Consider the following 27,277-nt stretch of genomic DNA (forward strand, 5'->3'; position numbering starts at 1 on the left):
CTGTTTTCAATCGTCCTCATCACCACACTTATTAACGTGTTGTAATTGTGTCTGAAGAAAAAATCGGGCATGTCATTCACACAATCGTGTTGCCTCTGGCCGGGGTGAATGACTCGGCATCCGTTGCATATTTCTTCTCTGTACCGATGTATCACCCCCTCCACAATATCAACCAACACTGATTTCACTGTGTCCATAAACAGAGACGTCTTGGCCCAAGGAGCAAAATAAGCAGCAGTAGTACTGCAAGATTCGGGTGTCCAGAATGGTGGTGATGATGGTAGTCCAGGAGTTTGTTCCTGGCTGCAACTCACGGGGGGAGACTTGGTTTTTCTCAGATCCATAGCTAGTTTTCAAACTGTCGTCTTAGTGGGGTCCTTAGTTTTAGATGCTTTGCTGAGTGGAGGGAGGGACTTATTGCGTTGAGTGGGGGGAGTCATCTGTAGAATTGAGAGTTTTTTCACCAGTATAATGTCCCTCGCTGTTTGAGTCTTTTTTTTTTTAAAGTTATTTTTCAACTATCATTTTCAACCAAGCAGCAAGAGGTCAAATTTAAGAATAAGTAATAGTTTTTCACCATTTTACGGGAAATAGTCAGAGCGCAATGTCACATCTTAAAGACAGCTTGAACTGGATAAATGGTTAGTCTTCAAACATACCGTACGTTCTGCATGTTAGTTTATCTGGCCAATGGGTTTAGACCCTACTGCCCTAGACGCATGCTCTCAATAGGGAAGTCACGCTTTGGGAAGAGGTGTTTCATTTCACAGATCCACCTTGATTCTTGTTGTGCTGGCTGAAGGAAGAGGGACGGGGGAGGAAAATTCAGAGGATGAAGAAGCAGAAAAATAACTTGTTTTGTAAAACGGGCAGCACGTTAGTTTCAAGGAAAAGATGACACCGTGTTTATGCATGACATGCAAAATATCTTGAAGCCCTACAACCACAAAAAAAAGATTGTGTTAAAAATATGGCAAAAAAGTCGTAATATTGTATAATGTATTGTTTCATCGAAACAGTGTTAAAATCACAAACTTGCCTTTTAGAGTCGCAGTCTTTTACAAAAGTTCTGTTTTGTTAAGAGCTACCAAAACATAGTAAACATCACAATTATTCCCAAAAACAAACTGGGAATGGGGACATCGATAACATATTTGAATGTTTAATTTTCTTCAGGGCTACCGTAGTGCACATTGATGAACACTTTAAAACAAAAATAATGACTACAAGTGTAAATGAGCCGGATTTTAGCTCTGAGCTAATTTCCATCTGTAGCCCCGTCACATACAGCATATAAGAACATGACATTTATATATATACAGCAAAAATAAAATACATGATATGCAGAAAGAGCATGAGCAGCATACAAGCATTTACCACATGGCAGTACAATGTAGCAGCTATGATATATAAAGTGCAAGATAAGATAAAAGCGCTACATAAAGGGCAAGAGGAGATACCCCTGTGTTAAAGTGCATTTATTTAGCGGTGATTACACGTCTGTTTGTTGCTCAACCATTCTTTAAGTTGACCTTTAAAACTATTGAGAGTGGGACAATCCCGTATCTCAGTTGGGGGGCTATTCCACAATGAGCTGCCTTTAATGGAGAGGACATTTTGTCCAAAGGTGGTCCGTCTGTGGTGGACTTCACAGTCTCCTCTGGTTTCTGACCTAGTGCTGCGTCCAGTGTGTTTTCTGTGGATGAATTCCCACAAGGGGAGGGGGGCCAGCCCATGTAAATATTTTTTTTTTTAAAACACATACTTTTAAAAGACATAACAATGTCAAAAACTCAAGAAATTGTGATTTTCAAGGATGATACAGTGGTGGTATGACTGTGGCTTTCTGTCAAACACCTGTATAGCTCTCTTGAACAGCTGTTCTATGGGTTTCAGGTGTGTGGCACAAGCAAACGACCAGTTTGTAAAACAGTATTCAATGTGGGATAGAATCATACAGTGGAGGTATGACTTTGCAGCATTGACAGTTAAGAAAAAGGTCTAATTTGTTTAAAATGTTGCAAGTTGAATTTAATGGTATTGGATACTTTCTGGATATGTTTCTTAAAAAGTCAAGTGCGAGTCCAATATGACTCTCCCTATTCAAGATACTTGCACTGGGAGACTAGTTCTATTTCTGCTCCATTTAAAAATACATTTGATCCTTCGATTTTGATTGATCGTTTACTGAACATCGTCGTTTGCATCAACATGCATACTGTTTTTGTTGTACTCATGCTGTCAATACGTAGATTGTTTTATCTAGCTTTAGATAGAATGTTTTTTCTTCCTCTTTGCATAATTTGCATCCACAATCCTTTGCCAGTAGGTGTTTCCACAGTCCTTGCGGTTTTCCGATTGTTCAACTAATTGGGAGCTACTGTAAGCTATTTGTATTTGCATTTTAGCACATTACTTCCTGCAGTGATTCAGAAAGTATTGTGTTTGGGCTTTTTATTGTGAAAGGGAGACCACTACTCAGAACCAGACATAATTTCATAGAGAAAGCGAGTCTTATAGGGAGCCAATTTAAATGCTAATGTCGTCTTTATTTTACATCCATTACAAATTTGTGCAATCAATTACTTCATTATGATAAGTTGTCTACAGCCACTTTAAATGCAATCAATGTATATTTCTAAGTGCTTACAACTTAAGAAATCTTTACGTACAAATGACTGTATATTGAATATATTTCTGTACCCAGTGTTGAAAAGGACCCAAACCTTTGAGAGATGAAAAAGGACACATCTGCTTTAATCAACTGCCAAGTAGTCAAGTCTGCATTTGTGTCTGTTCATTTGTAAAACGTGGAATTCGGTTTCTTTTTAATGACCTAGGTGGATTTGGCTTTTTTTCTCTTGCCAAGATACTTTTAGACACACTTTGAGGTATGCAAAACCTTAAAACTAGAACACTGATGGCTGGCTTACGCTGCAAACTTCATCACCTTTTAACAAGAGAGTAAGTATCAGCAGAAACAGAGAGAGAGATGGCAGGCACCTTTACAGACACTTTGTTTTAGAGAGAACCCATCCCCCCTCTGTCTAGTGATAAGATGGCAGGAAGGGGGGAGGAAGGGGCAGGGCCAGGCTCACACACACACACACACACACACACACACACACACACACACACACACACACACACACACACACACACACACACATGCACACACCAAAAGGCCTGACAGCCATAGGACGAGGTAAGGGTGATAGTAAGGGAGTGTGTGACTAACTTTTGACGAGGAAGGTGCTTTCTTTGTTCTGATCAGCCCCAATCTGCATACTCTGTCTGAATACATTGAGAGTTACTTTTGACTCTACCAGTGTTCCACTGGAGTCATAGCTTTCTGAACTTATTTCTTAGCAGCAATTCGGTTTCTTTTAAATGGCCTAGGCAAATTTTGGCTTTTTTTTTTTTTTTCTCTTGCCAAGATACTTTTAGACACACTTTGAGGTATGCAAAGCCTTAAAACTAGAACACTGAAGGCTGGCATACGCTGCAAACTTCATCGCCTTTTAACAAGAGAGTAAGTATATAAAACGTTATTTTGTATATTTTACACATCAACAGAAACAGAGAGAGAGAGAGATGGAAGGAAGGGGTGAGAAAGTCTCCCCCAACTCTACAGACACAGGCCATAGAAAAGAGGAAAGTGTGACATTAGGAAGGCAAAATGAGTTTTCTTTGTTCTGATCGGACCGAATCCGCATACTCTGTCTGAAATACCTGGAGAGTTACTTTTGTTAGAGCTTTCAGAGCTTTCTGAACTTATTTCTTAGCAACACTGGGCATTTTTGTGTTGTATTGTATACAGTTGAAAAGTGCACAGATAAACAGTCAAGCATGGGCGGTAAAAATGTGTCTCCTCAGGCTCTCTAATACACACACAGTCATCTCTGTGGTGCCTGCCTGCTTTCCAGGACTTTTTACAGCCTCTGGCCGACTGCAGGGCCATGGGGTGTTAAGACAGGCACCTATAGCTCTGGAGTGAAGGTCTCCCCACACACACACACACACACACACACACACACACACACACACACACACACACACACACACACACACACACACACACACACACACACACACACACACACACACACACACACACACACACACACACACACACACATCCTTGGGAGGACATCAGTGAAGGTCCCAACACCCTCACACACACAAACACACACACACACACACACACATGGGGGGCGGGCCCACCTGTCACTTTTTATGCATACTAATGTGATTGAAACATTTTTTATGATACACCATAAGGCGCAACAGTGGGGGCTTTTCACACATGTGAATACACATCAACCCCCTCCTATCGACGGATCTCACACCTACTTAGGATATCACACCTACTTGAGATCTCACACCTCGAACAAAGGGGAGGCGGGACTTAGCTCATTAGCATAAGTAGGTAGAGGTGTGACCTGTCACAGCACCTGTCACCTTCTATGCATACTAATGAGACGAAAGCGGGATGAATCTTACTACTTGTGTGGATCAAAGATACACATGAGAAGGGCACAGTGGTGTCAACAGCAGGCACACCCAGGTCTTACATCGTTGAGACACCCAGGGGCACCGTCCGAAGAAACAGATACCACCTCTCTTCAACCCCTGAGGGTCCTCGATTATCTGATAACACCACACCTGTAAACACCACTACTGAGGCAGCATGTACTCCTGCCACACCAGAAGTCCAGCATGACTCGAGTCAGCAAAGCACAGTGTGTGAGAGACGTTTTCCTGCCAGAGTCAGGGCGCCGCCTGCACATCTAAAAGACTTTGTGCGTTCCTAGCCAGGAAACTGAGTGGTCAATGGGGCAGAATAATCCCCACACTCAGCTGGAGGGTTTAGGCCAGGGCTACTCAAATACAAATCTTAAAGGTCCAAAGAAATGTTTCAATAAGACAAAGGTCCGTTTATTACGGTCATTCAAACTTTTAAACAATTGCAACAAGATTTGTAACACGAGGTTGCAAAAACTAAAATAATCTGTATGCAGCAGTTTTCATTGTTGTTGTGTCTGTGCTTGATCCCTCAGAGTCGCAGTGTAAGACCTGCACAGTTATGAATAAAGGCAGCTACACCCTCTTTCATTCAGCATTCCTTTTATTGCTTTATACATGTCTTGCCCCCTTGTGTGTCCACTGAGGTTCGTCAGGCCCAACACATCTTCAACAAACTCCCCCTTTGCCTCATCATAAAATCTCACAAACACCAGCAACTGAGCATTGTCAGTGGTGTCAGTGGACTCACCCACAGCTAAGGAAATGCACTGTGCATTTTTATTCCATCACAAAGCTGATTAATCAAATCACCAGCCAGTATTAATGTTCTTCTGGTTGCTGTGGAATCTGAGAGGGGGATTTGCTTGATTTGACCTGTTATGTCCTCTTTTTGTTTGCCTTCACATGGTCTCCATCACTTCAGTCATCCATTCTTTTATACTTCAGTTATTATCCAGTGGAAAGTCCTTACCTACTGGCCTAGTTCAATCAAAGTGGTTACTTTTGTTTGGCTGGGCAGTGTGGTTTTACACACCGTCTTATTTGACTTTCTCAGGACTTAAAACAGTTTTTTGGGGGCAGACCCCCACAAAGAAAAAAATATATTTACACACGTGGTCATCATCTTAACTGTTTTGTATGCTCATCCGTGAGCAGAGCATCAAGTTGACATGTCTATTACAGCTGAATGCGGCGATTACCATCTTGTTCAGCAAAACGCCTCGCAAACTAATTAAGATCAACAGCTTTAGTGCGTTTTGATTCAATGCAGAGTACAGCCAAACTTGACAGTCTCTTCTCTGTCATTGTAGACCGCAAATACCTCATTCCTTCCGTTTACTTGACTCTGAATGCTTCTCGTTTTGCGCCGTCCCGTTCACTTCAGATGAAATCGCCGCCAATCATATTTCCACGCTCGCACCAGGGCCGGGGGAGGGGTTACAAGACGTAAGTCTTGTGCTGCATTCACTTGCACTCGGACATTAGAGACTTTCTCTCATAAATGTCCGGTGAGCCACAACTTTTCTTTCAAAACAATGCTGCCAACTGGGGTGAAACCGGTAGGTGAAACTAGGCTACTAGCTACAGTACAGATGCAACTAGATGAGCTGCCTGTTAACTCTCGCTTTGACTTTTTTTTGTTTAAACTCTAACTCTGACTCAGACAGGTCCAAAGAGACGAGTAACGCATTTTTCCCACCCGCATTCCGCGAAGACCCGCCCTACTGCGCCTCTGATTCGCAGACTGTTGATGGGGGGAAAAAACGCTGACGGGATGCTGAATGTGACTGGACCAATACGTTGACAGACACACACAGAAAGTGGAACAGTCGGACATGCAGAGCGCTGTTTGCAGTGGACATAGCGGAGAATTTTGACTCATTGCGTTGTGGCGATGTCTCGCAGATAACACAGATAATACAGATAACACAGATAATTTCCCTCCTCACCTCATACCTCAAAGACCGCACCTAGAGGGTAACTTGGACAGGGTCCGAGTCCGATCCTTGTCAATTAACTACAGGGGTCCCTCAGGGCTCTGTTCTTGGTCCCCTCCTCTTCTCCTTGTACACAAACTCGCTCGGATCTGTCATTAGCCCGCATGGTTTTTCATACCACTGCTACGCTGACAACACCCAACTAATTCTGTCCTTTCCCCGCTCAGAGACCCAGGTCATCGCACGCATCTCTGCTTTCCTAGCAGACATCTCTCAGTGGATGTCTGCTCATCACCTCAAGCTCAACCTTGACAAGACTGAACTGCTTTTCCTTCCGTAAAAATTTTAAAAATTCAGGTCTCGTGAAACTCCCTCCTGGCTGGTCTACCAGCATGTTCCATCCGACCTCTGCAGCTCATCCAGAATGCAGCGGCTCATCTGGTCTTCAACCTTCCAAAATTCTCCCACACCACGCCGCTCCTCCGCTCCCTTCACTGGCTTCCGGTAACTGCTAGAATCCACTTCAAGACACTGGTACTTGCGTACCATGCTGTGAATGGATCTGGCCCTTCCTACATCCAGGACATGGTTAAACTGTACACCCCAGCGCGTGCACTCCGCTCTGCATCAGCCAAACAGCTCGCTGCACCCGCACTGCGAGGGGGACCCAAGTTCCCATCAGCAAAAACATGTGGGTTTGCTATCCTGGCTCCAAAATGGTGGAATGAGCTCACCATTGAAATCAGGACAGCTGATAGCTTGCACATATTCCGGTGCAGACTGAAAACTCATCTCTTTCGACTCCACTTTGAGCGATAGAATTACTAACAAAGCACTTATATACTAATAAAGGACTGGCTTATCTAAAGCCAGTTGAGTAGCACTTGAAATGTTTGGCTCTATGAAACCTGATGTACTTATATGATTCTGTTTTCTTCAAGGTTGTATCTTCCTGGTCGAATGTACTTATTGTAAGTCGCTTTGGATTAAAGCGTCAGCTAAATGCAATGTAATGTAATGTAATACATATGAAAAGTATAATTTGCTCAGAGTCCAGAGACAGTTGTGGTTCAGTCCGGATCCGGACCAGAGTCCGGACTTTGAGGATGCCTGTCCACCCCATCCCTCCATAGTTAAAACTAAATTAATTAATAAAAAGTACTGCAGTTGAATGTTTTAATAAGAATTCTGCAGTTAGACAGAACTATATGTTGCAGTGTTTCATATTTTGCACTATGTTAAGACCTAGAAAAAGCCTTCAGTGTCTTTAATAATATCCATCTTGGTAAACTTCAGATGTAATGCTGTTATACATGTATTGTTCATTAGAATGAATACAAGTTAAGAAATGATTTAATATCAGCTTCAGAGGCTTGTGTTGTCCATACACATCCTCTCCACAGGTAAGGTCTATTTAGAAAGGGGGATGTAGTATCAGGCATAATAGGGTAGGAACCTTTATGATGTAACGTGTTGTGCATCGGTGTAATAAACGAGAGCAAGTCAACCTACACGTTGGTCCAATCCTTTCCTATACAAGAGCCTCTATATAAGTTATAGTGAACACTTATAACAATAGAACACCCCACATGTCATATTTTTCAACTCAAATGTTTATTTACCTATAGAAACAACGTTTTTTCTGTCCTTTAACCAGTTTAGCCCTGTTTTTCAGTTCTCAGGCCTTGAAAATGACATTCCCAGAACGAATGACCATATCTTCCCTTCTAAAAGGGTTAAATTCATAATCTTTTTTCTCAAAGTAATGATAAACATGTGAGTTGGATGTAGAAAAGTCAGAATCAATATAGATGTTTTTTATTTTAAAGAAAATTCAGATTGAACATAGTAAAAAACTGTAAATTATAGTGTCTTTCCAAAAATTATTTTTTACTTATAGTGAAAACTACCCTTGGATTATGGTGAGGTAGACCAAAAGCTTTAGGAATCCAAAGTACAACATGTAATAAGTACCCTGTATCAAGATTGATGCAAAACAAGTGACATTTGACCTTTTTAGAGAGGTTTAGCAAAATCACTCCACCTCTGGGGTGATTTGGGTGGAAATGGGGGTTTTACCGTTTCTCTGGAACCCATTGGTTGATTTTGGTGATTGACATCTCTTTCTGACCGTTAGAGCCAATAGAATCAAAGGGGAATCTCCCCACTCACACACATGGTAAAACAAAAAGGTGGGGGCTTCGCGCAAGCAGTTTTGCATGAGAGTGAACCTATCTCTCGCTCTGACATCTGAAAACCGAAAAGCAGGTTTATTGCTAATGGATTGTCAGAAATCATTTCAAAGGGACACAGACACATTGGATTAACTTCAGCAGCGTTTTTATGGTTTTAATGCCATTGAAGACCACTTTTGACCAGACAACGACACAGGTAAGCCATGTTAGCGTTTTTAGCTAACTAGCGCCACATGTTTTGATGTCTGTTTTTGTTTATAAAGTTGTGAGTTCTTATCATATAGGGATGATGTATGTACCCATCGATTCTGTGTCATCTCACGAGTCACACTGTCTCTCGGTCGGAGGGTATTTAAACACCAAAAGGCAGGAGCAAGCTGACTCCGGCATTCCCAAAGTACCTGCACTCCTGTCCTACCTTCTCTTGAAGCCTTTAATTCCACGATATATTCCCGTGAACAAACTCGATTTCCTCTGCCTGCAATGTAAACAAATGTTTCTACTTCCGCGTTCAACCATTGACCGTTTTGCCGCTGACGTCACACCCCCGAGGATTCTGGGAATTGGAGTCCCAGATCCAGCCACAAGTTCTAGCTTCCTGCCCCCTGCAGCAGCAATAGAGAGGCGAAGTCCCTCCCCTTCCGGGAGCCTCCATGGGACCCCGGAAGCGGAAAATTATACATTGAATTCAATGGAGAGAGAAAACGTATCTTTTGATCCCGTTTAAATTGTGCCACGAATGACACATATGATGTTTTTCAATTTAAAAGAACATTTTGCAAGTCAAAAAAATTAAAATGTGTCGTAAAACTGTGAAGTAACAATTTTTTTTGTGTTAAGCCGCTCAGTGAACTACATGTCTCTGGTCCCGCACAATACGCGTCACCAACACAAAGATGACCGTCACGTTGGCACATTTCACCTCATTCTTTCAGAATGAGAATAAAAGTATAAAACGAGGTGAAAATCACTACAAGTCTGGGCACGTTGAGAGCTGTACATACACGAAAGGGGAGTTAGTCGGTTCTGTAAGAGCCAGCATGCGGGACCGGCTTTACAAGGTTTCGGTGAGTAATATGAGTGCAATGTTTAAGGTTAATGTCAGTCAATAAGGAGGAGAATGAAAAAGAAGATGATGAACCACAGACCCGGCATATAATGACTGCAGTGTGCAGGGCTGTGTTAACTTATGTTACTGTTATCAATAGCATTAGTTGACTGAGAAAACCGTCAAGAAAAAAGTTTAGCGATGTTACGAGTCGACTAGCATAATATGAACCACGGCTGTGATTGACAACCTGGACAGCCAGTCAGAAGCTAGAATGCCAACCTAGAGAGCCAATCAGAACCTAGAACGGGTGTACTGTATACGGGTGTGTATGCTGTGAATAACATTAGTGTTCACAAGAACAAGGTACACTCCCGTGTTTTGTTTTAGTTGCTCTTCAGATTGAAGCGGACAGTTTTATATCGACTATATGTGTGATCTCCTTTTTACATCTCGTTGTGTCATTTGAGTTTATTTGCTGTGTGTAGATTCAAGGATTTTGGTTATCTTGTCAATTTGTTTGGTTATCTAGGCACAGCTGTGTGTGACTCCCTCTGGTACACTGGTATGTTTTCCTAATGTCGAGAGCATTGATTAATTCATAAACTACACACTGAGTCTAGACCCTGACCAAATCCTTTTTTGTTGATCAAATGTTTTTCAAAAATGTAATACACATTTAAAAAAATACAATGTACAATCACAACCAATACAACACAAATTACAAAAAATTTAGAAAAAACAAACAACAACAATCAGACAAGAGGACAAAACTATGGAAAAATAAACCCTCCCACCCCCAGATCTGGACCATCCTTGTATTGCTCATTCAATCTATTATAGCATGTTAACAAACATGGTACTTACTTTATTTGTACAGATCTACATGGGAGAGGATGGCGTGATGCAGAGCGCTGTCTGTGGTTGTGCACGGGGGATGTACAAATGCAGCCACGCTGCAGCATTGGCAATATTTGCCATGTGGCAGATCAGCTCCACAGAAGTTGAGTGCCAGTGGAGGAAGCCTGGCACTTCAAAAGTAGTCCAGCCGGTGTCTCAACTCTACCAACAGCAAGAGGAGACATACAACCCACTGGCCAGAGACATCGCCACTGAGGAAGTAGAATGGTTCAGGTCTGCACTGAGGGGCGCAGCGTGGCATGGCATGGCTTTTGTCACCTGAGCCAGAGCTGCAGCCTCAACATCAGGCCATTTTCAACGTACCGGAGCTGGTCAAGGAGCGTGGGGGTCGGGGGCTTGAGGCAATTCTTGCCTCAATGCGACTGAGCAGAGACCAGCAAGCTGCCATCCAGACAGCCACCGTAGGACAGCGGACACATCCTCAGTGGCAGTTACACAGGCAGGGCAGGTTGACAGCCAGCAATTTTGGTGCTGTGCTGAGGTCGGGACTTTCATCCACTCCATGCGCGTCCCTCATGAAGAGGGTGCTTGGGGGGTACAATTTAGATGGAGTCATGGCTGTCAACTGGGGAGTTGTAAACGAGGTGTGTTTGGCCAGTGTGTTTGGCCTTTTAAGTGTGACACATATGTAGTGATAAATGCTTCACCTGACCACTGTTCCTAAATAAAAAAAGTTTTCTGCATCGTCAGTCATTTTTTCCAAATAATTACCAATATTTCACAAATTCTTCATGTCAACTTAAGAGCACAGCTGTATGTTGAGTGTCAGCTTTGCTTGGTTCATCTTACTGGGGGGCAGCTACATGGATGTCGGTGCAGTCCACAATCATTTTGCAGTTGAAGGCAGAATGAATGTATTATTGACTCAGAATGAAGCACAACTTCATGTCATACAATACATTGACTTTATTTGTAACTGTAAAAAAATAAAGCATTTATTGGCAAGCAGGACCTGCAGGAACAGAGAATGGTGATGGATGGAGCTGGGAAGAGAGAAGAATAAAGAAAACAGATCAACTTTATTATCGGATATTAAAAATTCAATTTCAAAACAAGTTGCCGCTCCTACAGTTTTCTAGTATGTAAAGATGATTTCACATGACCAATGCAAAATATCACACTCAATACATGTGTGTCTCTGGGGGGTGCATTGTGCCTTTGATGTATATAAATAATATACCATAACCAAATACTATTACGTACAGTGGAAATCAGGTTGCCAGAGCAGGTCAGTCCAGTGTGCATGTTCCTCAGGGTCTCAGCAGTTACAGGTGAGGTAAAGAAAATAAAAGAGAAAAAGGTCAGTAACAACACTTTAAAGTAACAACACTGAATAATTATCTATTTTAATAATTTTCTCTCAGTAATCACTCAACTACTGTCTTTCCAACCAACAGATTTACTCACCCTCACTGTGATCACAATGACACATGTCCAGAAGAATGTCATGCAAAGCTCCCTGCCTTCCTTCGACTCTTCCTGAACTGCTTCCTTAGCACCCGGTGGAGGGCGCAGTAGGCCACTCTTCAAATGTTTCACGAAATACTTACCATGATGACTACTCTTACTGTTTAACATTTTGGTGTACTTCATGTAATAAAATAATAACTTAATGGTAAGGCTACTAAAAATGACAAGGCTAAGTAATGTAATGCTAACTAACGTGCTCGCTACTCGTCGCTACTAGCTAGGTAGCTAACTTGACTATGTTCCATGCACAACATGTATATTACCTATGATATTACCTGATATGTCTGGACCCATGTCTGTTGAAACCTGCAATCAAGACTGACTTTTGCACTGAAGGAGCTAGGAGCAGAGCCGCCCCTGGCCAACTTGGGGCCCCAAGCGACATTGTGAGATGAATTTTTTGGAAACAAAGTAGGCTACTTTGCAAATATAATTCCTTTTTATTATTATTATCAACACAGTTACTTTTTTATACAGTGAGGTAAATGTGCATGTGTGTCGTTCAGTATGTGTTTACAGGTGAATACGTCTGCATTTCCTGCCAAATACTAGCCTTAAAAAGATTATAATATAATGAATGCAAATAAACTACTTCTACTAATAATAATAATCATAATCAATTCAATAATATAAATACCATATTATTTTATTATAATATAGTTGTAATATAGTCAAGACAAAACATGCTTATGACATGCTCAAAAACTGATATTTCTTAAATCTGTATTCAAATGTAATTCCCTCTGTCAGCAATGTGTCAACAACTACACACACATTTCTATCAGTATTTCTCTGTGTTGTGGTTGACATGATGAAGACTGTTAGGAGTTAAGGGGAGAGGCTGAGCGTCACCATGAAATGTGCAAATTGACATAAAAATGAATAAAAGGGGGAAAAATGCTCCATGTTTTTTAGGCTGTAAACTTTAACTGTTATGTAAGCCTTTTTGGATTGTGAGTCCTGGATCTTGAGTCGTGGCTGTGGTCCTGGATCATAAGTCCTGGATGGATATACTCATGGATTCATCTTCCTATTATACACACATGCATTTCCAAACATTTGGACTACCTATGTTGCAAATGTATTATCTTTTCAATTTACACACGGCATCTATTGCACGTCTTTCCGTCCTGGGAGAGGGATCCCTCCTCTGTTGCTCTCCCTGAGGTTTCTCCCATTTTTCCCTTTAAACTGGGTTTTCTCTGGAAGTTTTTCCTTGTACGATGTGAGGGTCTAAGGACAGAGGGTGTTGTATTGTCATACTGATATTCTGTACAAACTGTGAAGTCCACTGAGACAAATGTAACATTTGTGATATTGGGCTATATAAATAAACATTGATTGATTGATTGAAGCCAACTAGACAGAGAGTTTATCACTCTTCCTCCTGTACATTAGCAGATACAAGGCATAACCTACTTGAATGAATGGTAAATAAAGAATGCTGGAAATAACTGCATCTCCATCAGCCTATATGCTATGCAGAGACAGCCTTCTTCATGTCGTGAATTGCAGCTGATGTTTTAATATGGCAATTGGCAAAAGTTTGACGTATACAACATTCGCAAGTTGTATATTCAACTCATACAATAATCCACCTTCGAGTGATGCTCTAGTTTCTTCATGATTTGTTTTTTTCCCTCTTGCTTGCCCCGGACTGAAAATGTCTTTTCACCAACATCTCTTCGCCTGCACTAGTGGACGTATCAAAGCCGTGATTGGTCAGATGTCGATTCATTGCAAAGGTGTCGGGTTACAGACGTGCTCCCCTTGTCACTCTCTCGCGTGTCACCTGGGGGTGCGCGGAGAACTGCGCGGAGAACTGCGCGGAGAACTGCGCACAGCAGCAGTTGAGGCCCTCTGGGCGGGGCCCCCCTGCCAAGGCTCTCGACTAACTTTTTTCACCATCCTCCCGGAACCGTCCCGAAATACAATCTAAGCTGTCCCGAAATTAATGTGGACCATCCCGAATTTAAAATATTAGTTTTTCTACATTATCATTAGTTAAAATCATTCAAAGTTACCTTTAACATAAATACAACATACAAATCATTAGATGATAATTCATCAAACTTTTTATTTGAGTAAATCAGATCACCACATAAACAAATAATGTATTTTAAAAACACACAAACAAGAAAGTTACTCCAAATGTAATCCTATCAAGTCCCATCCAATTAAAAAAAATCCAACACTCTGTCCTGAAAACAGGACCCAGAGTAATCAGTAACCAGGATGACTGTAATACAGTCAGGAGACCTTGACATATTAATTAGTCTTGGAACAGGGGCCTTCTGGTCCTTCAGCCACTACTCCACCACTTGGTGACCGCTTTCTCTGCATTGAATTGCTGTGCAGGAGGGCCATCAACTGAGATGTGCAGGAGGAAGCTAAGCATCTCGTTAGACAAGCAAGACCTCCAGTCTGACTTAATTCTCTTCATGCTGGAGAATCCACGCTCGCAGCAAGATGAACTCATGGGGAGCACTTGTGTGATCTCCACTATGACCTTAATTTGCTTAAACTGGTCTTCCCTTCCAATAGCACCCGTAAGTAGCCTCTGCCACAGCACCTGGAGTTCAATGTGCCTGTAGTGACGCTGTACGAGGACTTTCAGGTCAAGCCACTCTCTCTTAGCCGCATCTCCAGAAGTAAAGTCCCCGCATTCTGCAAGGATGGATTGGAAATGCTCCATAAATTCCATGAGCTCTGCATTGCCAAATGTCACCAGTTCAGCTGTGTCTTAAGGCCAGTTTGACAGATCAAAGAGGGTGGAGGTTGCCTTCAGAATCCCTGTCTCCAGATTCCCAAAGCGTGCTGACAGAAACCTGCACAGGTCGTCAATGAGGCGGAGCTTTAGTGAGTTGAAGGTGGAATTGTCCGTTTCCCTCCTGTTGAGCTGGACATTCTGCCAGGTGTTTTCAGATGCAACCTCATCCAGTACCTTCTGGAGCCTTGGGACTGGGTCTGTCTAGGTTTGTAATAAAAAGAAAAAACATTTTACTCATTGTAATCCATAAAATGAAAACGTTTTAAAGTATGTTATATTGTGAATATAATAATACATATTTGAAATGTGTATAATATATGGAATATTTACTGTGATGATGTTGATAATGTCTAGACTTCCAGGCGTACATTATTGACATTTAAAATATTTCTTATTATATAATAACAGCACAAAATACTTCCACAGTTTTTCAATAATATAATCACAAATGACAAAATATCTTTACAGTTTTTCATATTTAGGGATTATATAAATACCAGTTTTACCAATTCCTATATATTCAATCGTAATGTTCAACAATTAATCCAAAAAAATGTTACTGACCTGCATGGCTACAAGTGACAATGTTGTCGTTTGTAGTCCATCAGAGACCATCTGCGAGGTCAGTCCATCCCTCTGAAACAGCAGGCTGAGCTGCTTCATCTCCTAAAGAATGTCCAACACCAAGTGAATTAACATCACCATCTTGTATTGTGTCAGGGACCGATGAATGGCACGTGCTCTCCCTTTCATTAAGGCACTAGCCTCCATGTCATTCGGATCACTAGCATGATTCTCAAAGTGAACCAGGGTAACTTTGAAGTTTTTCACCAAACCTTCAAGGGCCCTGGACATATGTGGAAGCCATCTTGTCCCATCAATGTTACCTGGTTTGACCACATTTATGCCCATAACTTTCCCAAGTGGATGGAGCTCACGGGAAGCTTTTGCAGATTGGGAGTAGTGCTTGTAGACACCATTCAGTGTCCCCTTTAATTCAGCCAGCAGAGGCACTGATTTGATGCTGTCAAGCGCTGACAGCTCCATTCTGTGAGCCACACACCAGATTGGTACAATTGAAGGACACATTTGTTTCAGCTTCGCTGCCACTCCATTGTGAACTCCCATCATCAAAGATGCACAATCACAGCCGAAGCCAACCATGCGGGATTTCAAGTCTTGCTCAGTCAGGCCCACATTCCTCAAACCAACAAGTATTCCGTCAAGGATGCCTTGGCTGTGGGCATGCTCCAATGAAACGATGTCCACAAATTGATTGACAGGTTTGCCATCTTCCACATATGTCAAGTAGACCATCTCCTGATCTTTCACGGAGCGGTCAACACTGGAATCGGACATGACAGAGAAGAAGTGTGTGTTTTTTAGTTTCTCCACCAGGTCATCCTTCATAGATTGACCTATGGCCTGGACAAAGGTGTGACAGGCATTGTCGTTCTTGTAAGTGTCACCAAGGTCCAGACCATTTTTGTGATGCAAGTCAACTAGGCTTGGAAACATGGTGAAGGGGGTTTCTTCTTTTGCCACAAAGTAAGCTATATTAAATAGCTTTGTCATCTTTTCTCTGACATTCTCTGACATTCTCTGACATCTTTTGTTAGACACAAGCCATGGGTGTTCCGCTTGGGTTTACTTTCGCAGCCTGAGTGCCTTCGCAGTCAGAATGTGATGTCGTTTTGCTGTGTTCTTGGAGTGTTTTTATCCGGATTTTGCCACCACCCACACCAACGAAAAGGTTGTTCCCTTTCGCAAGACTGGGAAAAGCACGACAGCTTTTGCAGAACATCATGCCTGTCTCTGCATCAAATTCAGCAAATGGGAAGGTTTTCTTCCACTCCGGCAACCATTTGCGTTTTCTTTTTGCCTCATATTTGGTTGAGCTTGAGGCATTTGAGGCTACCTGCAAATAGAAATATAAAAGTTGAACAATAGAGTGTGCAGCCTACATTATACTCACATGGATTTACAGAAAATACATGCTGTTTTTTTTTCTTTCATAAAAACATTTTTTTAAAATTAGTATTGTGTGTGTGTGTGTGTGTGTGTGTGTGTGTGTGTGTGTGTGTGTGTGTGTGTGTGTGTGTGTGTGTGTGTGTGTGTGTGTGTGTGTGTGTGTGTGTGTGTGTGTGTGTGCGTGCGTGCGTGCGTGCGTGCGTGCGTGCGTGCGTGCGTGCGTGCGTGCGTGCGTGTGTGTGTGTGTGGGGGGGGGAGGGGGCGCCCCCTCGCACACTACCCATCCCTAGTACATGGGGAGAGGCGCAGCATATTGCTAAGCACTAAATGCGATGGAGAGTTCTCAACTCAGCCTTATTATCCCATATGGGATGAAGAGGAGTAATTCAATACATAAGTGGTTAAAGTTAGTAACATGATCTGAGCTGTTGCGGAGTTTTGACTGCTCATAGTTAAGGTAACGCTATCGTCAACTCACTCACTGTAAAACGGCTGCTGACTGGTTAGCTAGTGTTAACAATACATCAGTCTAACGCAGTGGTGGGCCGTCAGGGCCAGCAAGGCCTTCTCTGCTGGCCTAAACATCATCAGAATATAAATTAAGTTTTGATATATTTTTTCCACAAATATGTATTAAATTATTCCCTGTAGTCTATTCTCTTCATTTCATAGCTTTCCTCTTGGTTGCGCTGCTTCCAGCCTCAGAACGAGATTTGGAGGGTTGGCCTTTATGTTAGAGCTTTTATCCAATCATATTTCAGCCATAATGTGTTGCCAGGGTCCAAGAAATCTGCCCTTAGGCCTTCAGAATCAACAGTGCGGGCGCCTGTAGATTAAAGTGAACGGAAACAAAACTGTGGCGTTAACCAATCAGATTTTGAGTTGGCGACAACGGGCCAGCTAGCAGGCGTACGATGACGTTAGCACGTGCACGTCTTTTGATTGGATACGCACTATTGAGAGGCAGAGCTATGTAGAGCTAGCAAACTGAACTTGAATTTGAACGAGCTAATTTGTGTAGATTTCTACAAGCTGTTTTTTTTCAACCCACAATGGCTGAAGGAGGAGAAGAGATCGATTTGGTCGCAGATATAATTACAACGCCATTTTCAAGACGAACTTTTCAAGAAAAGCTAGACATCGTGAGAAGAGAACGGCCAACCCCGACGCTAGCGAGCCTATCACAGCGGGGGAAAGGGTTTGTCCGCCACTTTCAAATCACTAACTACGAGCGGTACCCCTGGCTCACAGCCTCCGAGAGGCACTGCAAATTGTACTGCTGGGAATGCTTGCTATTTGCAACTGATCGATTTGGTGTTTGGAGCCACACTGGATTTGCAAACTTGAGTTGTCTAACCAAGGCAGCAACGAGACACCAAAGCACGGCTGGGCACTTACAAGCAATGGTGCTTTTGAAAACCTTTGGGGACACCCGAGTGGATCTACAGCTCAACGAACAAGTGCGCCGGGAAACGGAGCTCCACAACGAAAGGGTGAACAAAAATAGGGAAATATTGAAAAGACTGATTGATTGTGTCCTGTTTTTGGGTAAACAGGAACTTTCATTTAGGGGACACGATGAAAGCGCCAAGTCCAGAAACAGAGGAAACTACGTGGAGCTTCTTTCTTTGCTTGCTGAGAACAACACAGACTTGCATTACCACCTGTCCACAAACAAAGTGTTTACTGGGACGTCAGGCAAAATACAAAACGACCTGATTTATGCTATTGCTGAAGTGATGGGAGAAGAGATCAAAATGGAGATTAAAAAAGCACCCTTTGTCGCTGTTATGGTGGACGAAACGACAGACGTGGGTAATGTAGCACAACTGGCACTTGTCCTGCGTTATGTGACGGACACAGGTGTCAAGGAGCGGTTTGTCAGATTTGAAGATGTTACAAGCGGCAAGCGAGCTGATGACATTGCCGCTCTTATTTTCCGTTTCATGGAGGAATATGAATGTAGTCTGGATAAAGTTGTGGCACAGTGTTATGATGGCGCAGCGGTCATGGCATCTGGACTAAACGGGGTGCAGGCTAAAGTTAAGGAGAGGGCACCTATGGCCTTATTCATTCACTGCTATGCACATCGACTAAATTTAGTACTGACTCAAGGGGCCTCAAAGCTTAAAGAATGCAAGGTCTTTTTTGCCAGCCTCAATGGCCTTGCAGCATTTTTCTCCAGATCCCCTAAGCGCACGCAACTGCTGGATGACATTTGCAAGCGTCGTCTTCCTAATGTTGCACCAACGCGGTGGCAATATACATCGAGATTGGTCAATGCAGTCTTTGAGAAGAGAGTTTCCCTAAAGGAGGTGTTTGACCACATACTGGAACATCATGAGGAGTATGATGGGGATACTATGCTTAGCGCTGATGGATTTAATGCACGTCTGGATGATTTTGAGTTTTGTTTTTTGCTTGAAACATTCAATGGGATTTTTAAGCATTCAGATGTGCTCTTTGGAATACTACAGAAACAAACATTGGATGTACAATTCTGTCTGACAAGGGTGAACGAGTTTTGTGACACAATTGAGCGAGAGAGGTGCCAGTTTCGTCAGATCTACGAGGACACAGCGCGCATCTCAAGTGGTCCGAGCGCACGCAGAGGCCCACGTACAGCACAAGGAGACCTTCGCGCATACTACCAACAACTCCACAGCAATATTCTGGACAACATTCTTTGCCAGATACGGAGTAGGTTTCAAGACCACGAAAAATTAATGTTTCTCTCCCTCCTGGACCCCCAGCACTTTCAGACCTACCGGAAAAAATTCCCGCATACAGCCTTAGCCAAATTAACACAGAGTCACGGAACACTGTTCGATCTGTCCCGGCTAAAAACAGAACTGACTGTAATGTATGCCATGACTGATTTTGAAGGGAAAAGTCCCATTGATCTCCTTGATTTCCTTAAGCAGAAAAATCTGAGTGAGAGCATGGGGCAGCTTTACACATTGGCATGTGTGGCAGTGACTATCCCTGTGTCCACTGCTTCTGTCGAGCGGTCATTCTCGGCCTTAAAGCGAATTAAAACTTATGCCAGAAATTCTACTGGACAGACTAGGCTTTCATCATTAGCCTTCATGTCTATAGAAAATGACTTATTGGTGGAACTGAAACGCACAGATAAACTGTACAACAGAGTCATTGAAGTCTTCTTGAGGAAAGAAAGGAGGATGGATTTTGTATTCAAATAATCAGTTGTTTTGGTGAGTACAAAGCATTTTATTTTTTATTTTATTTTAATATATTTTTGTCATTTTATGTCGTTAATATTAAATCAATATTAACGAATTCATATATATGTAATTAAAATGACAAATATATAAAAAATAAATGTTTGATGCTTCTGCAAGAGATATAGAGATGTGTGTGGCGCACTGGCTCAGCTGTGCAGTAAAAGTACTCAAGGAGACTTGTTGAATTGTTTTGGTTTAACCTTTATCAAAGTGGACATTCAGTGCTAGGAATACACTTTCACCACTGTCGCAAATATATCCTCATGAACAAATGCAAATTATTTGTTTGTTTTCTTTTATTTTCAGTGAATAGTTTGTGTCTTTATCGTCACGTTTCTTAAATGAAACTGCTTTGGGTGCGACAATGCGCTGTTTAGTGAACAAACTTAAAAAGCCCCTTTTATTTTTAAGTTTTGACCGTATCCAAGCGATCTTAAAGCTGGTAGTTTAACACTCTTAATTGTAAATGCGGATATATTGATTATAAATGCTTCGGAAATATTAATATAACTCTGTTGTACTTGACTATGTTAAGGTGATGCAACGCCCGGTTATACTGCGTTTCTGTCTAAATGTATAGTTTCTAGAGCCATGGCGTCATAATGATGGTATTAAGAGGTGGAATAATTCAGGTAGGACTGTGTAGGACATCACTGAAGGCCTAGGTGTGAAATGCACGGCCCGCCACTGGTCTAACGTTAGTTAGCTAACTGGTAACTTTAACATTAATACGAGCAAGCTTACCTCATTGACTTGGGTTGAATTCCCCGTTACAGCTGTGGCTGTCCTTAGGTCAGAGGCCGGTGCTCCAGGGTCTGGTTCTGCTGTGCGTTTTCTCGATGTAACGGTAAAAAAATTGCTGAATTCCTCCACGTGATACCATTGTCAGTCCTTGTACATCATTCAACCCACGAAATACACACACTCCGTATGTAGCTAGACCCGCGAATTCGCGGGCCAGGAATTCGCGGGTCTTGCTACGTTCTGAGTATGTTTGAGCTCGAGGCATCACAACCAGCTGTGCGGGTGGCTGACAGCCAGCGGCACAGCTGTAGCTACGTACTGTGTGTGTGTGTGTGTGTGTGTGTGTGTGTGTGTGTGTGTGTGTGTGTATTTCGCGGGTTGCTAAATGCTTTGTGCGTGTGTGTTTATGTTGACAAGGAAATGTAATAACTGTGCTACATAAAACGTGCAGTCAGTTTAATTTTCATCACCGTTCGTAGTAGAGTTAGCAGGGTATTTTAATTTTAACTCTCGTCCCAAATTCGTCCCAGATTTTTTTTTTATCCTCCCCGACCCTATTTTTTCGGCCCCGGGACGACGGGACGTCCTTAAGCTCGAGCCCTGCCCCCTGCGCAAGGCGGGGCCCCATGCAGCCTGAGTGATTGGCCTTTAGGGAGGGGCGGCCCTGGCTAGGAGTATTACACGTGCTGCTATTTAAACGTTTAAAAACATGACAGGCCCTTAGCCTAGTGCTAGGAGGAATTATTCTAGCAACGTTTCTTTATTGAGCCGTTAGTTCCTCACGATTATTCTGTCAAGAGTATTAATAACTACTAAAGATTTTTTCCCGTTTCTATGCTCTGTAGATGACATGGCAGGGAAAGCAGACATCCCATATGCCTTCTGTGGCATATATATTTTAAGGTTTTACAATCAAATGTGGTTGCCACAGTAGCACACGTTTATTTGACACCTCATCAGAAGCATTATGCTGGATTCTCTACAACACCTGCAAGCACCCCTTGGTGTCCATATTTTAACCATTTCCCAGATAAAACCTTTTCAACAGCCAGGCCTACCTCTTTCAGAACAGGAACTGGAAGCCCTTCCACACGTCTAGAATTATCGGTATCATTCTCGATAGTGTGCTGATGCAAGCTTCACTGCCACCAGACAAGCTGTCCCGCATCAGAACAGCCATAATTACAATTACAATTCATGTTATTTTTTATTTTTTTTAATGCTTTAGCAAGTGTTCAAAGCGCTCTACGTTACAATACATATTAGACTTGTAATACATTTGATACTGATTACTGCCTTCAATTATGGGATCCCACTGGTAGTATCTCTAAAAGAGATGTTTTATATTTATAAGGAACTAGCTCGAGCGCTAGCCTTTCTGTCCAAACCTTAAGGCACCATAGTCTTAGGTCGCGTTCACACCTGCCTTGTTTAGTACTATTGAATCGGTCCCTGTAGCGTTAAACCCTTGATACGGTTCGTTGGATTGGTGTTGAAGCAGTCTGATACCTCTGCTCCGCCTAAAAGAGGTGGTCTCGGGTCGCTCGCTAGTAACTCTGGAGAGGTTCATTGCTGGTGTGACGTAGTCTGCATCAAAACATGGGAAACAACTATTTCCGCGTCATCGCCTTGTTTTGCTATCTATGCTGTGTGCAACATCCAGTAACCTATAGGGTCATGCATTCATTCTGGTGACTGCTTACCTCACTGGTCCCCTGTGTACAGAGAAAAGGCAGTGGTACAATCTCATCAGAGCCACCTGTCATCGGTGAAACCTCCTCACTGCATAACTTCTCATTATGTGTTATAATGTTTTTAATGCACGTTGTCTGATTTATAATCCTATGCGCCGGCCGCAGAGTCTGTTGATGCACTCTCCAGATTAACAGCAGCATGAAAATAACCTGCCAATGCTCCATGATGCAGGCTACTGTAGAAATTGCTGGGATCTGCATTTTATCCGCTTAATGTCCCGCCAATTGTTGAAAAAGCATCTCCCTACAATGACTTTAGTGTACAGTTCATAGTCTGTTTGAGGTTGCCTGGGTAACGCAAACCCAACCTTCTGCAAATGAAATGATGTATCACACTTGCGTCTGGTGTAAAGACGCGGACTATTCGGCATGAATGCAATCTTAGAGATGGTTATTGCTCAGATCTTTGGTTCTTAGCCCCTCTACTATGCGACGAGTGGAATGTTATGTTAATTCTTTTATAATGACCTTGCGGTGTCTTCAGATCCTCTCTAGTTTCTTACAGATGCTGCGTCTTCTGCTGGTTTGGGGGATTTCACAATGAGTGCTTTGCCCCACCAGCTTGCCATGCCCTTCGTTCAACCAAATGACTCTGGATCTACACATCAAGCCCCTCAAGGATTTCCCATATTCTGCCTCCAACCAAGAGCATGATTCAAAGCATACAATTCAGCTTGGTACTTTTATCTTCTTCTGTCCCAACCTCCTCTGTGTACTAATACAATATATATAATAGTTGTTCATGCATTGATTGTATTTTCATTTGAATCCTGCATCTTGTGCTAAGTATTAAGTCACGCTAGAGTTCATTCATTCGCTCCTCAAGGGCCTTAAGAAGGCACCTCCTCCACGCAATGATAAAGACTGCCTCTTAACTTTGCAGCCGTGCAAAGGTTAAGGTATAAGTCAGGCAAGGGGTTTCACTATACATTGATAAACGTCAGATGCAGTTGTTACAGCTTTCTACTTGTTTCTCAGGTGGTGAATATACACAGACCTCTCACCTTTTAATCCTCAGCATAATCTCACTCTTACTGAATTAACTTTGGAAATCAAATATACACAGTTTTGAAACATTCAATGTCTGACAGTTCTGTTTGGGGAGTCAAGGAACCCCAAATAATCATTGCTAAAACTAACACTGTTTTCTTTGTCCTTTATCTTCCATGCTGAACTTCTCGCATCATTGCCCTCTGACACCTGGGTCGGCACCCATGTTTATTCGATGGCTGCAAACCCAACGACGAGGGTTCTCCTCCAAGCTGCGTGATCTCTGCCTAAGCTGCGATCTGCCCCCAGATCGCTATTCCCACTGTTTAAGAATCTGCATAGCCACAACTGCAGCTCTATATCCGCCTACCTCAACCCTGAGTATCCTGGGCCGTCGGTCATCTTCTGCCCACCAGCGCTATATCATGCTTCACAGGAATGAGATCCTTTCAGCACAAACAACCATGAACTCTTGCGATACTCGATGATGAATAAACGTTCAAAGATATATATCTGTAGAATTCTGTTATTGCATACCAGGTGGTTGCTGGGTTAGATTATATTTATTTCATTATAGTATATTCCCCTCATAGCTGCATGCTTGGGGGGGTAAGCTCATTGTCGCTGCCTCAAAGACCTAGACACATCAGTCTTGATAGGTAGTATATTCCCCTCAAAGCCGCGGTGCTGGGGGGGGGGGGGGTCGGCACTGGTCACTTCCAGGCCAACACATAGCAGTCTCTCTAGGTAGTATACTCCCCTCAAAGCCGCGGTGCTTAAGGGGGATGGCTTTTCGGGCTGTTCCCGGGCCTTCACATAGCAGTCACTAGGTAGTATATTCCCCTCAAAGCCGTGGTGCTTAAGGGGGACGGCTTTTCGGGCTGTTCCCTGGCCTTCACATAGCAGTTTCACTAGGTAATGTGTATACAGTAGGTAGTATATTCCTCTCAAAGCCGCTGCGCTCGGGGAAGAATCGGCTCTGGGCCATTCCTCAGGCCTACACATAGCAGTCTCACTAAGTAGTATATTCCCCTTAAAGCCGCTGTGCTTAAGGGGGATGGCTTTTCGGGCGTTCCTGGGCCTTCACATAGCAGTCACTAGGTAGTATATTCCCCTTAAAGCCGCTGTGCTTAAGGGGGATGGCTTTTCGGGCGTTCCCGGGCCTACACATAGCAGTTTCATTAGGTAGCATATATAGGTAGTATATTCCTCTCAAAGCCGCTCTGCTGTGGGAAGAATCGGCTCTGGGCTATTCCTCAGGCCTACACATAGCAGTCTCACTAAGTAGTATATTCCCCTTAAAGCCGCTGTGCTTAGGGAATGGCCACATGGCAGCTCGCCAGGCCCTCTACTTATCAGTCTTACATCATCAGCGTCAGGCTCGGGCTACGCACTTTTGGGGGATAGTATCTAATCTCCACACAGTTTTGGGGGTTAGTTATTTAATCATCACTCATCGTGCTATGTATATCTACAGATGTAGCATTTCATTTCAGACGCCTACCCGTGCGGGTCCGTGATCTGCACGGGGTGGGCCCCTGCTGAAAAGGAAACCCCCCCCGCAGGACTTGATACGCCCCCTAGATAAATAAATGTAATTTTAATGAAACCAGCTGCAACGGATCATGGATCCACCAGGGGGAGCCGTGAAAACCTGCCACACTGGAACTCATGTGAAATAAACAGCTGATAGATCTACAGGTGTCTGATATAGCGGATATTTGTTAAGATCCATATATCACGGATAGGATCATATTCTGTGCTAAATAAGAGACATGTAATCATTTACAAAACATCACCATATTTTTATTTAACAAAATAATGTTGATTATTCACGTAGGTGTAAATACAAAACCATCGCTATGTTTTTTCATCAGGAAATGCAGCCCGGCTCAAACAAACGATTTTCAATCATCATCCTCACGATCATTTAATGTATCATATGTTTGCGAATTGAAATGAATGCACTAATGTAGTTTAATCCACGTGAGTTTACAACAACAAAAATAATCGCTTTGTTTTTATATCACATCCGACCAGAGGAAAATGCAGCACGGCTCTTACTACCGATAATCCTAATCCCACGGGCAAACAATAATATGTACAGTGTTAATAGTTTACTGTATTATTAGTGTCTAATATTACTGCTATAGAGCTCCTGCGGTCACGTGACTTTTGGTTATCAGCCACCATTTTGGCAGTAAACATGACGACCGGCGCCAGCGTTTTCCTACCGTGCGAGTATACATCTCATTTTAATTCAAGTGAAATTCGGCTTTATAGTACAAAATTAGAAAGATTAAATATAAGCGACCCATATAATGCACCCGGTGTGCTTTTCAAGAGCATAACCTCCTGCTCTGAAGACGATGTACCCGACTTGCGCTACGCGGACATCCACAGCTATCTTGTAAGCTTTCCATCAGTGTACTCAGGAGACTCCCTCAGAGCTTACAAAAGCTTGGAGGCTTACAAATGGTGTCAGTCCGGCTTCGTAAACAACATTCAACTGTGGAGTCTTACATCCAAAAACTTCGGCATCATCACTGCAAGGGTAAGTATTAAATTATTCCAGTTTGATAGGCAGTGTCACGTTAGCATTGTTTGTTTATTAGCTTGTCTAGCTACGGCAGTGTCACGTTAGCATGTTTGTTTATTAGCTTGGATAGCTACTGCAGTGCGTCTGAAACTAGTTTGTATTTTTGAACGTACTCAACCAAAGTGGCTGGCGTTTTTAACCTTTATTTATCTATTTTTGAATTTCATATATAGGTTAATCACTCCCAAAGGCTTAATGAAAGTCAACTAAAGCCATGGGTGGTGGTCAGGAACGACGGTGTTGTGCTGGGAGCCCACTGCAACTGCACAGCGGGACTCGGGGAGAGCTGCTCTCCCCGAGTCCCGAGGAATATTTTCAACACGGGTTTGTTTACCACTAGCTTGCTACAAGCTAACTGGCTAGGCTGCACCAGAGCCACACTTGTTGAGTTAAAAAGGGACATCACAGAGTCCGTTAGCTATAATAACTGGGTGCTAGATTCTACTTCGGTAAAAATTAAACTGACCAGAAACTTTTTGTAGCATTGTAATGTATTCCTTCACCCACCTGATATGAAGTGATCACTGCATAAGCGAAAGCAAACGGCCGGGGGGTCCCATCTTTCAGTCTTGTTCAGACGGCTCCTGGCTCTTTTAATCGCTGCGATCCACTTTTCCCTCCTCTCCGCGTCTTTTGGAATGCGATAATAAGATACACCTTTCTTCTTCCCACGCCTATTTGTGCAACCTGGTGCACAGCAGTTATCCACCATCCTCGACAGTCTGCCAGTGCCTGCCAATGAATTTACTAACGCGATTACTGCCAAAATGGCTGCCCCCTTCGTTTCTCGTCACGTGACCAGCATATGTGACATCATCCGCAGGAGCTCTATAACAATCACACATTGAAAATCAGACCGTTGTTTTTTTTTAAACAGTCTGAATGAAACGGCAGCTCTCAGGTTATCAGGTGTGTGTTTACCAGTGTTGGGACTAACGTGTTACAAACTAACGCACACAACTACCTTTTGCGGTAACTAATAATAATAATAACGTTACTAGTTAACTATTCCCATTCAGTAACGCCATTATAGTTACTGTGATTTAAATGGGTGCATTACTGCGTTACATTATGTGATCCAACTGAACCGAATCTCCCTGCGGATG

The 27,277-nt window shown here is 42.8% G+C and overlaps 1 protein-coding gene across 3 annotated transcripts in view; it reads right to left on the bottom strand.

Moving 5' to 3' along the window:
• The window catches only part of optc (opticin), a 66,167-nt gene extending 39,160 nt beyond the window's left edge, over positions 1-27,007 (bottom strand). For 2 of the 3 annotated variants that reach the window (XM_079680885.1, XM_079680886.1), the window contains exon 1: positions 26,679-27,007. The gene's annotated coding sequence lies outside the window, so the exon portion shown is untranslated. The remainder of the gene's footprint in view (positions 1-26,678) is intronic. The other variant, XM_079680889.1, reaches the window with a different exon arrangement.
• Between the last annotated feature and the right edge of the window lie 270 nt (positions 27,008-27,277).

This window comes from Notothenia rossii, assembly GCF_949606895.1.
Source record: "Notothenia rossii genome assembly, chromosome: 5".
NCBI classification, from domain to species: domain Eukaryota; kingdom Metazoa; phylum Chordata; class Actinopteri; order Perciformes; family Nototheniidae; genus Notothenia; species Notothenia rossii.